Here is an 11,086-nt window from a genome sequence, read left to right on the forward strand (position 1 = left end):
ATAGAACAGGTTCTGAATGAATTATGTTACTGATACCTAATGGTCAAAAGCAATAGCAAAAGTAATAGGTCAATATTTATCCTTTTTCCTATTACTTGTTTTTGCTTCTGTTTCAGTTTTTATAACCATTTCTTACTATGTATAAGTAAGTTATTGTTTTTTAACGTGTGTTTGGCAGTGTTATTTTTTAGGATTACTGATAAACTACTGTCATTTGATTTGTATTATTTGTATTTGTTAATTATTTTAATTTTAGTTACATTATGTCTGAATTTATTCTGTCTGTATAGGTATTTTATTAAGTTTTTAGTTTTATTTAATTTGAGTTATTTTAATACTTCAAACTAAATGGAAATGCTATATTGTTACTAAAATGGTTATTTTCCTGCATATTTCGGTCATTTGCGTTTTATATCCCTTTATATTCGCTATAAAATGGGTAGGTTTAGGTTTGGAGGTAGGTTAAGGGGTCTAAAATCTAAATCGCTTATTGATAAAATGATAAAAATGCATATTCGCTGTAAAATGGGTAGGTTTAGGTTTGGAGGTAGGTTAAGGGGACTAAAATCTAAATTGCTTATTGATAAAATGATAAAAATGCATATTCGCTGTAAAATGGGTAGGTTTAGGTTTGGAGGTAGGTTAAGGGGACTAAAATCTAAATTGCTTATTGATAAAATGATAAAAATGCATATTCGCTGTAAAATGGGATTTTTTAGACCCATTGATGAAGACACAGCTATACATCACATGTGTTCAGTAATTGCATAATTATTTATTTTTTTAATGGGATATATTTTCAATGACACAGACTATGGCTAAAAAGAAAAAAACAAAACAATTAAGACTGAATCAGAATATGAATATAACTATATTGCATGTGCAGTCACATACGCATGATTATCAGTATTGTACAACGTCTGATCCAATCTGAATGTTAGGTCTGAACTCTCCATTTGATGTACACTGAACTCCAGCAAATACAAAAAGTCAATTTAATATCACACAAAAATAATTGATATTCATGTCTATGCAGAGGATGCATTGATGTTCTTCCCTGCTGCTTTGTTTGAATATAAAAACACAACGCATGCTGTTTTGTTTGTGATAATGGAGAATAGTTTTGAGGCCAGCCATTATACTAAGTCATTGACAATAGCGGGAACATTTCCCATTGGAAGGCTAAGCCCCAAAAGGGCTTGAAAAACACAGGGGGAATAGAAACACGTCACATAATTCTGAGAATCTAAAATAAACAACAACCATTAGTGTACAAACATGTTTCTACACAGGAACAAGAGCTGAATTAACAGGAGAAACGGCAGCTGTAAATTGATTTTCCTTTCTTGCGTTAATGAAACGGTCTCGTGGCACACAGGACCCCTCGCCGTATTTGCCACGGATCAGCGGTGCCGAGATAAACCACACTGCTGAGTGCCAATCAAACCGAAGTCATCGCATTTCAACATTTCTCTCTCTCTCTCTCAGGCAAATTATCAGCCATCCACCAGCCATGAAGTTCACAATGATTAAATGACGCAATAAATTTGCTTTATCAGACCAACTAGCTTCATGCCTCCGAAATAGTTATTAAATGCTAATCAAATTTGTCTGTTTGATATCTATAAAAAGCCAACAAAAATAGCATATGCATTGGATTTTATCCAATTAAACATATGACTTAATGTGAACTTGACAGTTTGCATTGGGAACAATCTTCTACAGATGTCTGTGCGATTTCAGCAATCTTATAAGATCATTACAAATCACAGTGGATCTAATAAACTCAAGTACAACATGTACAGTATGCATGAAGATGACACCTATTGTCAGAGCTGGGTACATTACTTACAAATTGTAGTCTGTTACTGATTACAGATTACACTGAAAACTGCAGTAAGTAATGTAATCTAGAGTACTCATTTCAGGTAATGCAATTTGACTGCTTTTTACATTACTTTTTTTTTTTATCAAACTTGTTTTAAACGTAAAATGTACCATATGGATATAAAAAAGCAAAGAGAAAGAAAAATATATTTCATTTTTTGATATCAATATAAAATGCATTAAAACAATACATTACATTAGTCTGTTCAGACTTCCAGAATCAAGTTTCTGAAGGTCACTGGATATGATGAAGACACAGCTATACATCACCCGTGTTCAGTAATTGCATAATTATTTGTTTCATACATGGTCTAATTGCTTAAGAGGTGATCACTCACTCAACGTATCGCAAAATTATTTACATGACATTTACATATTGTGAATATAGCCAAAGCTAAATAGTATGACACACAGATTTTTAAAAATAAAACTTAAACTTAACTTTTTTTTGAAAGAAAAATGAGGGAGAATCAATAAATTATGAATATAATAATTTACTGCCATTGTGTGAATAACGTACTCATGTGATCCATAAAAAAGCAACTGTAATCTGATTATGAGCATTTTAAAATGTAATATACTATAATGTGATTACAAGTTATCAATTATTGGAATCTGATTATGTAATCCAGATTATATGTAATCAGTTACTACCAGCATTGTGCTAAATTTTTGACACTGTCAGAAAATTTTCACACCTATCTTTGGTCGCAAGACCGTGTCAACTACCATCTTTGAACCTCTCTCACAGTTCAGTGTAGGACCAGCGTTTAGGAGCCATGCCTAAATGACCTCGCTTGTTTCACATTGGTCCTCTTTTGTCTGGGACAGCCCAAAATCAAACAATGTATACCAGACATTAGCAACACAGTTCCCGTGTTTTGGTGAATAAGAGCTCTGTTGACACGCGGTTAATTGAAAGCGGCTTGTTGTAGCCGCTGGTGTGGCGAGTGGCTGGAGCTGCAGAGCTGCCATTAGTTTTCATTAGCGTCTGCTGCTGCGCTGATCGTACTGAACACCTGAATGCTTCATAGCTCATCAACAAACATCTGAGGAGCCACAGGACACACCGAGCTCTGACAGAGAATACACATTTGCCCTTTCTCTGGGTTCAGCGCAAATTAAGATCTATCAGCAGCATCTGTGGCACACGCTGCCCATTACCACAGAAAATCATTCTGACACGTTTGACCCTCACTGTGTACAACAACAAAATCATGTTACACTGCTGCACTGATAAACAGTGTTTTCTGCTGCAGTTTTAGTTATTGCACACACACACACACACACACACACACACACACACACACACACACACACACACACGTCTGGTTTGCTATCCTTGTGGGGACTCTTCATAGACATAATGGTTTTTCTACTGGACAGACCATATATTCTATTGCCCTACACCAACCCTACCCCTAAACCTACCCCTCACAGGAAACTTTGTGCATTTTTAGATTTTCAAAAAAACTTAATTCTGTATGATTTATCAGCTGTTTTCCTCATGGGGACCAAATGGCCCCACAAGGACAAGGATTTTGGATATTGTCATACCTGAACCATGCTATTCACTATTTTGTATTTCTTTCTTTCATTATTTTTTTTAATACTGGTTATATTATTTTTCATAATCTCCTAATCAAAATCTAGTCTTCTATAGTCCACACGCACACACGCACACACACACATCATAAAAGTCCTAAAAGTATAACTATATTAAGAGTCATCTGAGATCATGAAGTAAGTAGGAACAGTCTGAACTTTAAGTCATTATTTATTGATAATCTTGAAATCTCATGTCTATCCAGCATTAGCAGCCATAATTAAACACACGGTGCACTGAGAACTAATGGAGCAGCATTACTGAACCTGAACATGAGACAACAGCAGCCTTCCCAGAGATGAGCATCATCAGCGAATCAGACAATTCAACAATTCCACTACTGATCATTTTCTGTTTCTTTTTTTGAATAGCATTAATTATTTTCTTCAGCAAGGACATGTTGCATTAATTGATAGTGACAGTCAATACATTTATAATGTCACAAAAGGTTTCTATTTCAAATAAATGCTGTTCCTTCGAGTTTTATATTCATGAAAGAATCCTGAAAGAACAGTTTTCACAAAAACATTAAACAGCACAAATTTAAACATTGATAATAATCAGAAATGTTTCTTGAGCGGCAAATCAGCATATTAGAATGATTTCTGAAGATCATGTGACACTGGAGACTGGAGTAATGATGCTGAAAATTCAGCTTTGATCACAGGAATAAACTGCATTTCACAATATATTCACATGGAAAATAGCTATTTTGAATTGTAATAATATTTCACAATATTACTGTTTATACCATATTTATTGGTCACATAAATGCAGCCTTGGTAAACAAGAGACTATTTTAAAAACATTAAAAAAAATCTTTCTGGCCCTGAACTTTTGAGGTAACGTATATGCACCACTTTCATTACTGTTTTATGAGTTTTTTGTTCTTTTTGTGGCTTGACAGCAAATTAACTTTTATTGTATAGAAAAAAGCTGCATAATGATTCTTTAAAAACTTATACTTGTGTGCTCCACGGGGGGAAGAAACGGCAAACTGTGAGGGAACACAAAAATGAGAAAACATTCAACTGTTCATTTTTTGTGTGTGTGTGCAAACTTTTCATTTAACTTGCATTGGACCTTGAAGAACTCTTTAAGATAAGAAAAAAGTCCAGTGTGTGCTCTCTGGTCTTCAACCACCAATATCCTATGTATTAACTGTTCCTCACGCATGCTAACTCCATCTGAGTTAATTGAATTTTAATTAGAGTCGCAGATATCAGATTGTTTCATTCTCTGTGAAATCCCTGAACATCTTCAGCAGCTCGGCCTCATTAACTCTCGCTGACCTTAAAGCGGCTCGACATCCGACCTCTCATCACACACAGCAAACAGTCTGAGATGTGAATAAAGGAAGTCTAATCAGAGCGCTCAGTGTTCAGAAAGCAAGCCTTGTTCCCAGTTGGTGACTGAAAACATTTCCCCAGGGTCGAGCATCACAGGCCGAGTTAGATGAACACTGGGATTCTTTTTCTAGGACTCTAAAGCTTTGAGTGCTCATATTTGTCTGGAAAATCCAAGAGGACCAAATGTACATCTTACACTTCCACATTTCTTTAAATGTGTTCAGTAATATATATTCTCAGCCCTGTCCGAGTCAATCTTTTCCATACAGTGAAAATGCAAGGGTACAGCCGTCAAGCTAAGCTTTGCGGTATCGTTTTTTGTGTCATCAATCATTGACGTCAAACCTGGCGTGATGTGTCCTGAAGTGACATATCTGAATATGAATGCAAGTGATATTTTCAGTGAATAATCATTTAAATTTGAGTACTTTATGACTTCAGATGACTTGAAATAAGGTTCATGCGTCATGTGAACTACTTTTATAGTGCTTTTTTGCAAAGGCTCTATAGTCTTCATTTACTTGATGTAAAAGAGCAGCGTGAACATTCTGCTAAACATCTCTTTTTGTGAGATGTTTAACAGTCCAAAAGAGTTCTGGGTGGATTTTATTGTGAGAGACAACAGGGGTCAGACCTTTTCACTGGAGGAAGCGTTATTATGGATTATGGACTCATATTTTGACCAGAAGCAATTGTTTGAAGTTAAAACACCTTAATGATGGATTTGTTTCTTACAAATATGTAGGTTTTTTTTTTTTTGCTTTTCAAAATGTTAACTGATGGACTGGAGTGGTGTGGATTACTTGTGGATTATTGTGATGTTTTTATCAGCTGTTTGGACTCTCATTCTGACGGCACCCATTCACTGCAGAGGATCCGTTGCTGAGCAACAGATGAAATCTGTGACCAAAGGGAAGATTTTCAGTGAGTAATAATTAAAATTTTAGTACTGTGCGATAACTCGAAATGAAGTTCATGAGTCACGTTTATGACGCTTTTTTTGTGACTCAGCAGCTCTTGTCTTTATTTACTTTATGTAAAAGAGCAGCATGAACATTCTGCTAAACATCTCTTTTTGTGTTGCGAGGGAAGACAGTAATGCAAGTTTGAAGCACCATGAGTGTGAGTAAATGACTATTTTTTAAAGGCATAACTATGCCTTTAAATGGTCACCTGTCACTCATTCGTTTGCTTTTTATGATGAGAAAAAAGTGTATTTATTACAGAAACTGATTGTTAAATCAGTGCAGGGCTTGTATATATAAAAACCTGTGACATTCAATAATGTCTGTTTAAACACTGCAGCTGACACAGAAACTCAGTGTTTGCTTTGCTTATACTCGTCTCACATTAAGATTGCAAATATTAGCACTTTATTAATCATAATCTGGTGTAATGTTAATCTGAAGTCACGCAAACAGAAGCAGTTTAATGTGCTACGTGCTGTAGCAAACAGATGTGTAGCATGTGGATGATTGTGTTTCCATAGCATATTTGTTTTTATGAAAGTGAATACACACATAAACAGAAGCTCTCAGCTGCTCAATAAAATGCTGATAACAACAACAGTATACATTTTTTAAAAACAATTTTAAACAAATAGTTCACCCAAATATTACGATTTGTTGAAAATTTCCTCAGAGCATCAGATGTTTGTTTCTTCATTGGAACAGATTTGGGAAATGTAGCATTGCGTCACTGTCTCAGCAATGGATGCTCTGCAGTGAATGGGTGCCGTCAGAATGAGAGTCCAAACAGCTGATAAAAACATCACAATAATCCACAAGTAATCCACACCACTCCAGTCCATCAGTTAACATCTGGAAAAGACAAAAGCTGCATGTTTGTAAGAAACAGATCCATTATTAAAATGTTTTTAACTTCAAACCCTTCTTGCTAAAATAATCTATAACAGTGATCCTCAAATCTGGCTTGTGAGATCCACTTTCCTGCAGAGTTTAGCTCCAACCCTAATCAAACAAACCTACCTGTGATTTTCTAATGACCCTGAAGACATTGATTAGCAAACTCAGGCGTGTTTGATTAGGGTTAGAGCTAAACTCTGCAGGAAAGTGGATCTCGCGAGCCAGATTTGAGGATCACTGATCTATAATAACACTTCTTCCAGTGAAAAAGTAATCTCGTCTGAATCAGGAGAGAAATATGCACAGATCAAGCACTCTTTACAAGCCAAAACAGTCTAAAACACATATGTGGGTGGATTTTGATGCATGAGACAACAGGAGATGGACTTTTCCACTGGAGGAAGCGTTATTATGGATTATGGACATATTTTAACCAGAAGCAATTGTTTGAAGTTAAAACGCCTTAATGATGGATTTGTTTCTTACAAACACACAGCTTTTTGCTTCACAAGATGTTAATTGGTGGACTGGAGTGGTGTGGATTACTTGTGGATTATTGTGATGTTTTTATCAGCTGTTTGGACTCTCATTCTGACGGCACCCATTCACTGCAGAGGATCCAGTGGTGAGCAAGTGATGCAATGCTACATTTCTCCAAATCTGATGAAGAAACAAACTCATCTCATCTTGGATGGCCTGAGGATGAAGATATTTCAGAGAAACATAAATAAACATTGTAGAAACATAAATAGACAATTACACAGTGTTGTAGTCAATACCAGCTTATTCCAGTCAGACTTAAGACCAAGACTAGGAAGGGGTCGAGTCTGAGTCAAGACCCAGTCTACATGCTCCAAAGTCCATGACAAGACCATGAAAATATTGATCTCAGGTCTCGACTCGGACTCAACCTCTGTCTGGTCTCAATGTTGACTTGGATTCGCGGGTCTCACTGCAATTACTATACATGTTGAATATGCTGACAGAACTCAGAAATGGGTAACAGTGTATTAGTCAAGTTTTGAATTAGTCTGAATTACAAAAAAAAATAAAAATAATTTTACAAGTCAGCAATTAGTGGACCGCAGTCCAAATCTGAACCCCAGATATACCGTTAATGTGATATAAAATTTGTCATATCATATATAAGATACATCGTTCCCCTCTAGCACTGTAAACACAGACATCTGTGATTGCATCAGATTGAGCCCCACATTTCTGTCAGTCATCTCTGATCCACTGAAGAAAAAAAAAGCATTAGTCGTGCAAGAGTCCAACCTGTGACCTCTCACTGAACTCAACAAAACCTTCCATAAGCCTTGGTAATCAATAAATCGTTCTAAAATATACATTGCAAATGTTAAATTCACACCGTTTTTCTGGGATGGAAATGGGGAAGAGACTGGACCTAATATATCAAACAGTATGAAACATTTATAGCTGATTCGTTAATGCTTTAGGCATCATGAACTAATAATGAACAATACTTTTAAAACATTTATTAATTTAGGCTAATATTAATTTCTACACATACTAAAACATTTTAAGATTTTAAGCTGTATAAATAAATGTTTATGTAATATGAACAAACAATGCACAAAAGCATATTTATAAATTAACATTAACCTAAATGAATAAAAATGTATTAAACATGCTGATATCTAGCATATAAATGAATGTCAATGAATCAAACCTTATTATAAAGTGTTATCATTTCTATTTAAAAGTCTTACGTATTATTGCCGGTTATTCAAGCTGACGTGAATAAAGAACATAAGAACAGTTTTCTCCGACTCCTGCCTGAAGAGCTGTTTTTAACCTTATGTGCTCGAACCTTGTTTGTATACGCAAGACAATGTGCATCTTTAAAAGGCCGTGAGCTATTGCAGTCGCCCACACGTTTGAGATGCTTCGGCATGTATTCATGCCCTGCTGCCCGTGAATTAATCACACAGAGCCACTCAAACCGGTCTCGAGGTGAAAATGGCGTCATACATGAGAGTGATTCAAAAGTGCGAAATGAGTTCTGTCGATGACGTATCACAGGATAATATTGCATCTCAAGAAGCTGCTGGAGATATACAGTAAATATAATCACACCATGTGTTTCTCGCTAACACCGATTTGCTGCATCTGGGAAAGTGGCCAAATGCCATGTGGTGTTTGATTTTCACAGGAACAGCTAGATGTGTTCACTTAAAAACTGTGCTTTGCCACTGAATGTGTTCAAGCTACGGGGGCAAAGAGGGCCCACTTCCTTCCTAATAATACAAATTATAGATGTAGCTATCATTTTTTGTCACTTGTTTCTTACTATAACGTATCTAGATTTAGCACTATCAGCATAAAGTCTGGTCCACACTGCAGCTTTGAGAACTGTCCATCTGATAGATATGAAGATTAGAAGACATGGTCGGCATGAATTGTTTATCCAGCAAGTGAACCTACACTGTAAAAAATGACTGTGAATTTAACGGTAAAAGACTGTAAAAATGCTACAGTAAAAACCTGTTAAATGGTTAACGGTAAATTCCCCTACTATATATGGTGAAAAAGTGTATTGGACATTACATGTATTGGACATTAATTTTACGGTAGTATACCGTTTTGGAAGTGAAAAAGACCGTATAATTTACAGTGAATAACGTAAATTGACATTCCCAGAATTCCCTGCGTTACATTTCAAATTTGATGTTTTTTTTTGTTGAAATAACTGTTTCTTCTTAGTTTTTTCTTATCAGTTTTGTATATTAGGGTTGTGTGTTACACCTAATGTTGTTAAATTAATGTTTATTGCATTATTTCAGTTTCATGTGTGTTACCATGATGGTGTTTAGTGTTTGTGTGAATGACACTGTGCACCTTCTATATATGTTTTTAGTTAAATGCTGCTTGTGATGGACTTTGGTTCATCATGTGACTTTCTCATCACCTCCTGCATTTGGTGGTTATCAGTGTATTACACAAAGGTACAAAACAGATTTCAGTACTTCAATAGGTTGGTATATTAATATTATATCAGTTAATGAAATTACGGTATTTAACTGTAAAGTTAAGTTAAAACCGTAAAACCTAAAACGTTGCTACCGTATTTTTTACTGTAAAATTCCGGCAACCACAGCTGCCGTTTTTTTACCGTAAATTTTACGGAATTTTTTTTTACAGTGTATATTAAATGTAGTTTGGATCATTTTAGGGTTTTTTAAGAAAAGTGCATGTCACAAATTCTGTTCATCAGCTATTTGTTTAAGAAGCTGGAAAAGTTACACATGTCTCCTATTAACACAAATGGTTTGAGTGTGTAAGAAGTCTGCTGTCAATAATTGTGAGCCAATCATAAAGATTTGAAGGAGTACGGATGTACACTACTATACTTTGGGTCAGTAAGATTTTTTTCATGTGTTTGAAAGAAACTCCCCAATTTATTTTCATCAAAAAGAAAAAACAGTAATATTGTGAAATATTATTACAAATTAAAGTAACTTATAGTAACAATATGTGTCAAAATATAATTGATTGCTGTGATCAAAGCTGAATTTTCAGCATCATTACTCCAGTCTTCAGTGTCACATGATCCTTCAGAAATCATTCTAATATGCTGATTTACTGCTCACGAAACATTTCTGATTATTATCAATGTTGAAAACAATTTTGTGTAAAAAAGGATTCTTTGATGAATAGAAAGTTCAAAAGAACAGCATTTATTTAAAATCAAATAGTATACATTTCTTAACTGTACGGATGCATAAAAAAAAAACGTTTGAACAGTATGTCATATTCTCTCTCTCACTTTCATATTTCACTGTGAAACTATTTTTCATAAAAGTTTTGTTTTGCTTTTATTTTTAATTTTCTTAATGAAGTTTAACATGCTGAATATGAAAATTACTTTTTGTGTGTCATTAACAGTGCTCATGAAAACTAAAAAAATATGTTGACAACTTATACAAGCTAATCTGTAATTATGCATGCAAAAAAATAAATAAATAATAAAAATGACATGCTACATGCATAATAGTTAGCTGACAACAGTTTAACATAAACAGTTACCAAAAGTGAGTCGTCCAAAACTTCAGGAGTGTATGCTGGATGATTTTTGTCTTTTATGACTGGAATGTTCCAGAACACACTAGAATATTACAGAACGTTACAGAAACTTCCTTGCAAAAGCAAAATATCTTTAAAGGGGTCATATGATGCTTTTTTAAAGATCATTATTTTGTGTATTTGGTGTAACAGAATATGTTGACTGCTTTAATGTTTGTTACTTTTACCATCAGTTCAAGCCTGAAAGGGGAACAGACAGTAATGATGCAGTACACAAGCCGCGGTTAAGACAGCTGACTCTACTGTGATGTGACGCTGTCTCTCTCTCTCTC

Source organism: Sinocyclocheilus anshuiensis, unplaced genomic scaffold, assembly GCF_001515605.1.
Source record: "Sinocyclocheilus anshuiensis isolate Anshui unplaced genomic scaffold, SAMN03320099.WGS_v1.1 scaffold121, whole genome shotgun sequence".
NCBI lineage: Eukaryota > Metazoa > Chordata > Actinopteri > Cypriniformes > Cyprinidae > Sinocyclocheilus > Sinocyclocheilus anshuiensis.